This window comes from Euprymna scolopes, chromosome 24 (genome assembly GCF_053919585.1).
Source record: "Euprymna scolopes isolate OS-2025 chromosome 24, ASM5391958v1, whole genome shotgun sequence".
Classification (NCBI taxonomy): Eukaryota; Metazoa; Mollusca; class Cephalopoda; order Sepiida; family Sepiolidae; genus Euprymna; species Euprymna scolopes.
This window is the reverse complement of record NC_136505.1, coordinates 84,152,386-84,161,073: the sequence shown is the minus strand read 5'-3', so window position 1 is coordinate 84,161,073 and position 8,688 is coordinate 84,152,386. Positions and strand designations below refer to the sequence as shown.

The window sequence follows — 8,688 nt, the reverse complement described above, 5'->3', positions numbered from 1 at the left end:
AGAGAGGAGTCAGAGCGAAACTTGAACTTTGATACCGGGAACACCAGAGGACGCCCGTGTAGTGCTGAATAACATGACGAGTCTGTGTTTTTTATTGGTATTTATTCGCTCCCCACGAAAGCAAACTGTGTGACACAAGGTCATTTTTAATATGGGGGAAACGAGCTCCCCCAAAAGAAACACTCTGGTAGGCAAAAATAAAAATTACCTTATTATAGAAGGTTTTCACCAACATTGACTAAGGACAAATTAATTTAAGTTTAGTGCCCTTCCCCTCATCCCGTCTCGTATTTATACGCGTGAAAGACCTCGTCTTAAGGTCGGTTTTCTATATGTGGTTACCCTCATAGGGAGTCGAACGAAGTGCTAAAAGGTAGAGAAAGATAGAGAGAGATAGAGAGGAGGAGAGGTAGAGAGAGATAAAAAGAGCAAGAAAGAGGGAGAGAGAAAGAAGGAATAAAAAAAACAATAAATATTGAAGGTGATAAAACAAAACGGTTAATGATTTATGTAAGAGCGTGTTTTGTTTTGTTTTTGTTTTGTTTTTTGTTTTTTTTCCTTGTGTCTGAGCAACGAAAGGCGTGGATAGAAAGAAAGAATGAGAGAGTTAAAGAGAGGAGAGGGAGAGAGACAGAGGGGGTAATAAAGGAATAGAAAGAGTTTACAGGGGAGTGGGAAAAGACGAACAAATAGCGACAATGTTGTTAGATAGATAAATAGATATTGAGAGAGGGGGAGTGAGACGGACGAATGATAACCGGAGTAGGAGGATTATTTTTAAAGGTGAACGAAGTAATAATCGAACGCTTGTCAAAAAGAAAGACCCCCCCATTACTACTACTACTACTACTACTACTACTACTTCTAATAATAATAATAATAATAATAATAATAGTAATTGCTTCTTCTTTTTGCGAACAACCGGATTCCTCTACCATCGGGCCATTTCTTCTTTGTTTATGAAATTACTTGCTCTGATTCAACACTTCCATCACACAAAAAAAGAACGTGTTCTACTGGAGTTTAGACGGTAAGTAAAAATATAGACTATTTATAATTATTTTTATATTATTTATGTTCTTCTACCCCGGGAGACGTCTCCGCTTGCTTCATATTTCGCTTATTGTTTACATTTTAAGTTAACGTGGTTATTTAATTGGCTCGCACTAGAACAAAGTCAGACACAAGGTCAATTTATAGCGGAGCATTTTGACCCGCCCACTCCTCCGTCCTCCGCTGCCTAACTTGAATGTATGCAAAAGCTGTCATAAGCAGACACGTCGGTATTCTCTGACAGGTGACAGGCAAAAAAAAACAAAACAAAAAAACTCTCCACTCCTCCTGAAAGAGGAGGTAATGCCTGGATAAAGGTGAGTGCCGCCTGAGACCGAACTCCACTCTCATATAAACATAAGAGCTTAACTGTGATGAAAACGAAAGAGCATCTTTTATTCAAATTTTCGATTCTTCTAATTTATGTAATTTATTTTAAGACGAATATAGAATGACTGCATTATTATTTTAGAAAAAAAAATCTCTAAATATCGTGTTTGTGCGTGTATCACGGTCGCGTCTATACGTAACTTTGATAAATACATATTGAAGTATTATTTTTATTTAGTAAGTATTCATCGAATATGTATTGAAATCAAAATTCAAGCGATTTTTTAATCTTATTTTGGAAAAATATTTCTATAGTGTTTGAACCGAACCGTTATATACGCACACACACATATATGTGTGTGTGTGTGTGTGTGTTTGTGTGTGTGTGTGTGTGTGTGTGTGTGTGTGTGGAATACAGAAGTGCCAATTTTAATGAGGATTAAATTTTTACAGTATCTTTTGTTTATCAAATTGTTAAGTGAAAGCATATAATATTTAACAAGTCCCCCCTCTCCATGTTAAGAATGGCTTTCTAGGTAAGGTTAATATTTCAGCACGGTCCTTAAACTAACCTAAACCAACCCAGTAATCCTAACCAAATTTTAGGTTTAGTTCGGCAAAAGTCGGTTTGGTTCTGTTCAAATTCTGTAGAAGCATAAAAATTATTGTAACCACGATTAGATTCTTTATAACGCTTAATTAAACGCTCGTGTTTTATTCGTTTCGATTGTATTGCTGAACGTGACTTACAAGAAACGGTAAATTATGTCTGTATCAAACAAAATCTCGTGTGTCTTTTTGTTTCTCGCCTCTCGTAACTTTGATAATAGCACATTGAATTATTTACTATTAATCGAATATTTATTGAAATGAAAAAATTAAAATGATTTTTTGATGTATTCAGTTTACGGGCTTTGATATTTTTTTTAGATAGTATTTTCAAGTTAAAGTCAATTTTTACGGTATTTTCCGTTGATTAAATTGTTATATGAAAGTGCAGAATAGTTAAAAACCTCCTCCTCATATTAGCATTTCGTTTCTAATAACTATAATATTTCAGCACGGTCCGTATTCTGCATAAGTACCGAAATTTTAAAATTGTAAACATGAATTTATTTTGAATTCCCATCGTTCGGAATCATATCTCCGCCCGAAAAACACCGGGTAAATACGATTTGTTTTTTGTATTCCCGTTTGTTTGTTTTTTTATTGTTTGTTTTTTATTGTTTGTTTTTTATTGTTTGTTTTTATATAGGAAGTCAAAATAAAAAGAAAAAGTTACGCGTCTTCCTGTTGTGTTCTGTAACTTCATTCATAGACTTCAATTCACTTATAATAGATCTCAAGCACTTGTCGAGCGCTTGTTGAGTGTCCGTTTCAACTGTTTATTATTTGCCAATCACATGCTCTTTGAAGAAGAAAGTATTTTCGCCTACTTACACCCATGAAAGCTTAATTGTTTATTTTACTTCAAAGTTTGTGTCCTTAAAATTCAAAACAAAAAAGGGAAGTGTGTAAAATGTTGCTGTAAGCCAAAAAGTGTAAATCTATAAATATGTATACTATTATTTCTAGTTAAGAATAGTCAAAGATAAAAACTAATGAATTTAACGAGGTTTATATATGGAGTGCACAATAATAAACCTCGTTAACTTCATTTGACTATTTTTAACCTGAAATAATGTTCTTAATATGTGTGGTTACCAAAAGATCACTTTTAGCTAGTTATATATATATATATATATATATATATATATATATATATATATATATATATATATATATATATATATATATAGTAGTATGGGTACCCAGCGTTGCATTGCATGGGTTGGCATGAAGTTCCGTTTGGAACACACCTGCTACACTAATCATTTTCATCATGGGCAACATGGATACCCTCACAACAATTCCAAAAATAAAAGAACGAATAAAAACATGTAATCGCCCCCAAAAAGAAGAAGTACCTGATACCATCTCCACCAGATATTTCGGCAGAATGGATACAAATAGAAGAAATTATTCTCCGGATATTGAGCACTGTAAAGATCCCCGCTAAAAAAATAAATAATTAAAAATAAATCATTACAACTCTTTTTCAATAAAAACAGCAGCGAATGCCCGTGCAATCGCAAAAAATTTTTTAGCCAAGTGGGTAGAACCCCTAAAAAATGAAGATCTACCAAAAATTAATTCCAAAAACAATTAAATTAAATTTTTCGTCATTTTATGTTTCTTATGTAAACTTAAAATATCCACCGATTTTCGGAAAGTATGGATAACGCGAAGTGTAATAATTTCGTTTCATTTCATTTTAATAAAATATGAAATGCTCATTTATTTTCAATGGACACAAAGAAGAATTTATTTTTCTCTAAAAAGCTTCATGTTTCATATGGTATAATATTTTTATTCAGTAATATCTATAATTATAGATGACGTCTGTTTAGCAAGGTTTTTCCCTAGACTTTGAGATAAAAATTTTGTAAAATTTTCAAAAATTCAGTTTTAGCAATCACATTACTCGATTTATTCTTAAATTTTATTATTCATCAAAAAATAAGCTGAACATATTCTCTATTAATGAATAAGTAGAATTCATATCTGAAAAAAAAGGATTATTTACTAATGAAAGTTGTAAACATATATTGTATTTTTCGCCGTTCTGTCCACCCATACTTTATCAAATAAATATTTAGTAGAAATCATCCATTTTTTTCTATTATTTTTCACTATCATTTAAAAATAATAGATTCATTGTATTCTCTATCTTTGATAAATACTGAAAATCTCATTAAAATTGATTGATTTCCTTAATTTTGGTAATTTTGGAAGTGAAAGGAACAGTCAAAATGCTTACTGCTCGGCCATTCATTTACACGTACCTATATATTGGCGATGTGTATGAGATCGTCATAATAAAGTTTAGACATTTGTTTATTAGTTTGCAAAATGACATCTCATTAATTTACTGTTTAAAGATTGTTTTCTCATTCGACTATTGCTATCATTTACACACGTGTTTACTATTTAGGTACGACAAATTAAGGTACGACAAATGCCGCCTACTGTTTGTTGTTTTTGGTTTCTTTTTTTTATTTTGCTAAAAAACTTTGGAAAAATAAACAAGCTTTTTCAGACTTAGGAGGAATATTGTTAAAAATACGGGTCAAGCATAAAAAGAAAAAAAAATGTTCCTTAAGGTAAAAGCAAAAAATTGTTTACATTTTTAAAATCGTAAATGATTTGTTGTTGTTGTTTTTATAGTTTGTGTTTTTGTTGTTGTTAGATTTTCTATGTAGCCGTAAATTATGTTCCGCAAATATGTCGTGCATTGATTTGTCGTAGATAATTAGTAAAACCTTTATTACACATTGTTTCTCTATTGTTGATCGAACTAAACATTTTGCGCGGAAATGTTTTTTTAACTCTTTTCAGGTCGATTGACTTATGAGGGCGTCAATACGGGTCTACATTGAATCAACTCACTCCTTCATGAGACATACACACATATACAAACATACACACATACACATACAGGTACACGCACACATGAACACACATCGCGATCAATCAAACAAGTCAGTGACCATTCATTCCCGACGTTCATTTTATTACGAGATTAAATTGCAAAATGATACATTTAATTATTTGAAATACATTAAATTGCAAAATGATACATTTAATTATTTGAAATACATTACATTGCAACATGATACATTTAATTATTTGAAATACATTAAATTGCAACATGATGCATTTAATTATTTGAAATACATTAAATTGCAACATGATGCATTTAATTATTTGAAATACATTAAATTGCAACATGATACATTTAATTATTTGAAATACATTACATTGCAACATGATACATTTAATTATTTGAAATACATTAAATTGCAACATGATACATTTACTTATTTGAAATACATTAAATTGCAACATGATGCATTTAATTATTTGAAATACATTAAATTGCAACATGATACATTTAATTATTTGAAATACATTATATTGCAACATGATACATTTAATTATTTGAAATACATTAAATTGCAACATGATGCATTTAATTATTTGAAATACATTAAATTGCAAAATGATACATTTAATTATTTGAAATACATTAAATTGCAACATGATACATTTAATTATTTGAAATACATTACATTGCAACATGATACATTTGATTATTTGAAATACATTAAATTGCAACATGATACATTTAATTATTTGAAATACATTAAATTGCAACATGATACATTTAATTATTTGAAATACATTAAATTGCAACATGATACATTTAGGTTAAATCCTGAATAAACCCGTTTTTTTTTTGTTTCTTTCTTTTTCACTCCAAACTGAGAGTATATCCACTTGGACGTAAGGGGCTGCTATTTAGGTTCGTGTTTTCAGAGGACTGTTGGCAGTTGAGCAGTGAGATGTCTATTTATATTTTATTTAAACCTGCATTTAGTACACCCAAGGGAAACAGGAAAAAGGAACAGACTTCCAAAATCTAGGAGTCCGAGAGAAGAAACCATTAGATTAGGAGTCTTTCCGGAATATAGGGATCTGAGCGTTGTATGATTGGGATTGTGCTCCGCGGATTAGTCGACGGTATGTACGTCGAGGCGGCAAAAGTGCTTCAGTTCGTGAGAGCACATCCAATTAAAACACGTGTCAAAGAGGCATATGGATGAAACATTTCGGCGATGGGACAGAGGTTGGGGGTTGGCTGATAATGCGGGGCTTATTAGGTGGAGACTCGTTTTGAGACTCTGTCTAAAATGGGAGAGGCTATTAGATGTACCAGTCCAGATGTAGCAACAGTACTCTATACGTAGGCGAATAGTGACTTTGTAGCGATATAAGATACTCTTAGGTGTAAGTAAATTTCTCGCACGGTACAGGGCGTCCTACCTTCTTTGCCGCAGCCTTGGCAATGTCCTCAATATATTTGTTCCAATTCATGTTTCCTGTGAATATTTAACCAAGAAATTTGAACGATGAGTAATCGGGTATTAGTCATGGAAATCGATGGTTGAGAAAGTTTTTTGTACTTGTTAATAGAAAGAAGTCTAATCTTGGTAGCATTTATTGTTTCCTTTGGTATGGGTACATTCATTTTCCCTTATGTCTTATGTTATAAAGCGTGATGTCATCAGCAAATATACCTATTTTTGTAAGATTGCATTTAAAAAGACATATACACAATGTTGAATTATTTAAACTAAGATGTTTGTTAAAATATAGATTTTCAGGTAATCGAAAAAGATATTAAAATACGAAAACATTGAAGGAGAATATATAAATAACCAACTATATAGATATACATTTAAGGTGAATTAAAATTATTTTCATATTATGGATATTATTTTAGAAGAAAATGCTCGCATATAAATCAATTGGTCAGGATAACATATCACAATATGAGGAGATAAGGGAACTTAGGATTATCTGAGAATAAGGAAGTGCCATAATATATATATATATATATATATATATATATATATATATATATATATATATATATAAATAAGGTACATTAATATCGGTACATGTTATGATAAAATATAATAATAATTCAAACTATTTCAGCTCCTAAAAGTTTTTAAATACACCTAAAAATTGAATGTAAGACAGATTACGATTGACAAAAAGTAGAAATATCGTAATGCTGAAATTGTTAAAATATTCGGACACAATTAAAGCAAATGGTAAGTGACTAAAGTGAAGAGAATGAAATAATAATCAGTAAATATTGAGATGTTTTTTTTTTTCAGAAAAGACAATGGGTAACATATACCAATATACAAACATAATAAAAATAATAAATGCCAAGCAATATATGACTAATCAATAATTTGCATGTAGATAAGAAACAGATATAAAATATATACATATAGATGTGCATACACATATATACCCGCAACACACACACATACATATGTGTATGTGTATGTGTGTATATATATATATGCATACATACATAAATATATACACCACACATATACAGATATATCAATACTAGACAAATAATAATGATGTTGGGAAACTTGAGAAATTTAAAGATAGGCGAAAGTATTATTTACAAATATTAATGGTATAGTAAATACATCTATAATCAATTATAATTTTTAAGTTTTAATAATAAGATTACTAGCATGGTATAAACGTAGGTATTTTGTTAATGATAAATTATAGGATAATATTTAAGTTGCGGAGAACATGTGTTTTATAATACTTACAGTTAATAAAAGTTTGATTTCCTTAAATCTCGTAATGAATAATTTCTTATTCAGACATAAATAGCAGGATAAATTTAAAGATAGGCAAGCGTTGCCTTTTTTAAATTTTCTATTTCACAACTGGTGTAAAGTTTTGCTCAACTAACTCTTTATGGTAGGTAATGTTGTTTGGTTTGTAGTTTAGGTTCTCAAATGTACATTTCTGACCGGAGAAGCTCGCCTTGAATGCATTTCATAATCTCTTGTTTTTCTTTAGTAAAAAGCTTTATATACTATTTAAGTTACTAAACAAGTACCTTTAATGGGCATTCTTATTTATTAATGCAGCTATATGATTTAACAGATTTAAGATATATTATGGTTTTATTTCTATCATTTAAAATTTTCTTATTGTGTTTTTTTAATTATTTTCTCAAGATTATAACTACTATAGCTTAATTTAATTGTATTTTATTGAAAGTTTTATGTAGGATATTATCCGGATGAAAATATAATTTTTATAAGGTTCAGAAATTTTCTACTAATATTGGTTGTTACTATTAAATTGACAAGGGGTAAACCAGATAATTTTCTTTTTCGACTATTTTAAAGTCTATTTATCTACGTTCAATATATTATATTTGTATATTCTTAAATTCACGTTCTTTAAGAGCTTTCTTATAGAAAGTTTTGTGGGAACCAAAGATCTTTTGGTTACAAAATTTATCATTTATTCTTTTGCTAATTGATTTAAGGGTTTTGTGATAGATTTTGAGTGATTCGAAAGTGGATCGACATAAATAAGATGCGTATAGTATTTTTGTATGGTTAATGTGTTTCTTTCTTTAAGTTTAAGGTTACGTCTAGAAAGTTAACTGCTTTAATATTTTAATTAATCTCTACTAATTATTCTTAATTCTTCATTTTATCACATTTTGGCTTATTTGAATTTTGTTATAACCATAAGTCCGTAATCTCTTTTAAGACTAATGTCTTCAACTTCAATATCTTTAGTCAGGTTATACAAAATATAAAGTTCAACTAAATCACTCCTTTTAGCTGATTCCAAAGG

The 8,688-nt window shown here is 30.0% G+C and overlaps 1 protein-coding gene across 3 annotated transcripts in view; it reads left to right on the top strand.

Annotated features, from left to right (window-relative positions):
- Window positions 1-719: 719 nt before the first annotated feature.
- The window catches only part of LOC145246815 (uncharacterized), a 394,355-nt gene continuing 386,386 nt past the window's right edge, over window positions 720-8,688 (top strand). For 2 of the 3 annotated variants that reach the window (XM_080108635.1, XM_080108638.1), the window contains exon 1: window positions 720-1,030. The gene's annotated coding sequence lies outside the window, so the exon portion shown is untranslated. Of the gene's footprint in view, window positions 1,031-1,234; window positions 1,371-8,688 lie in introns of those variants that run through there. The other variant, XM_080108636.1, reaches the window with a different exon arrangement.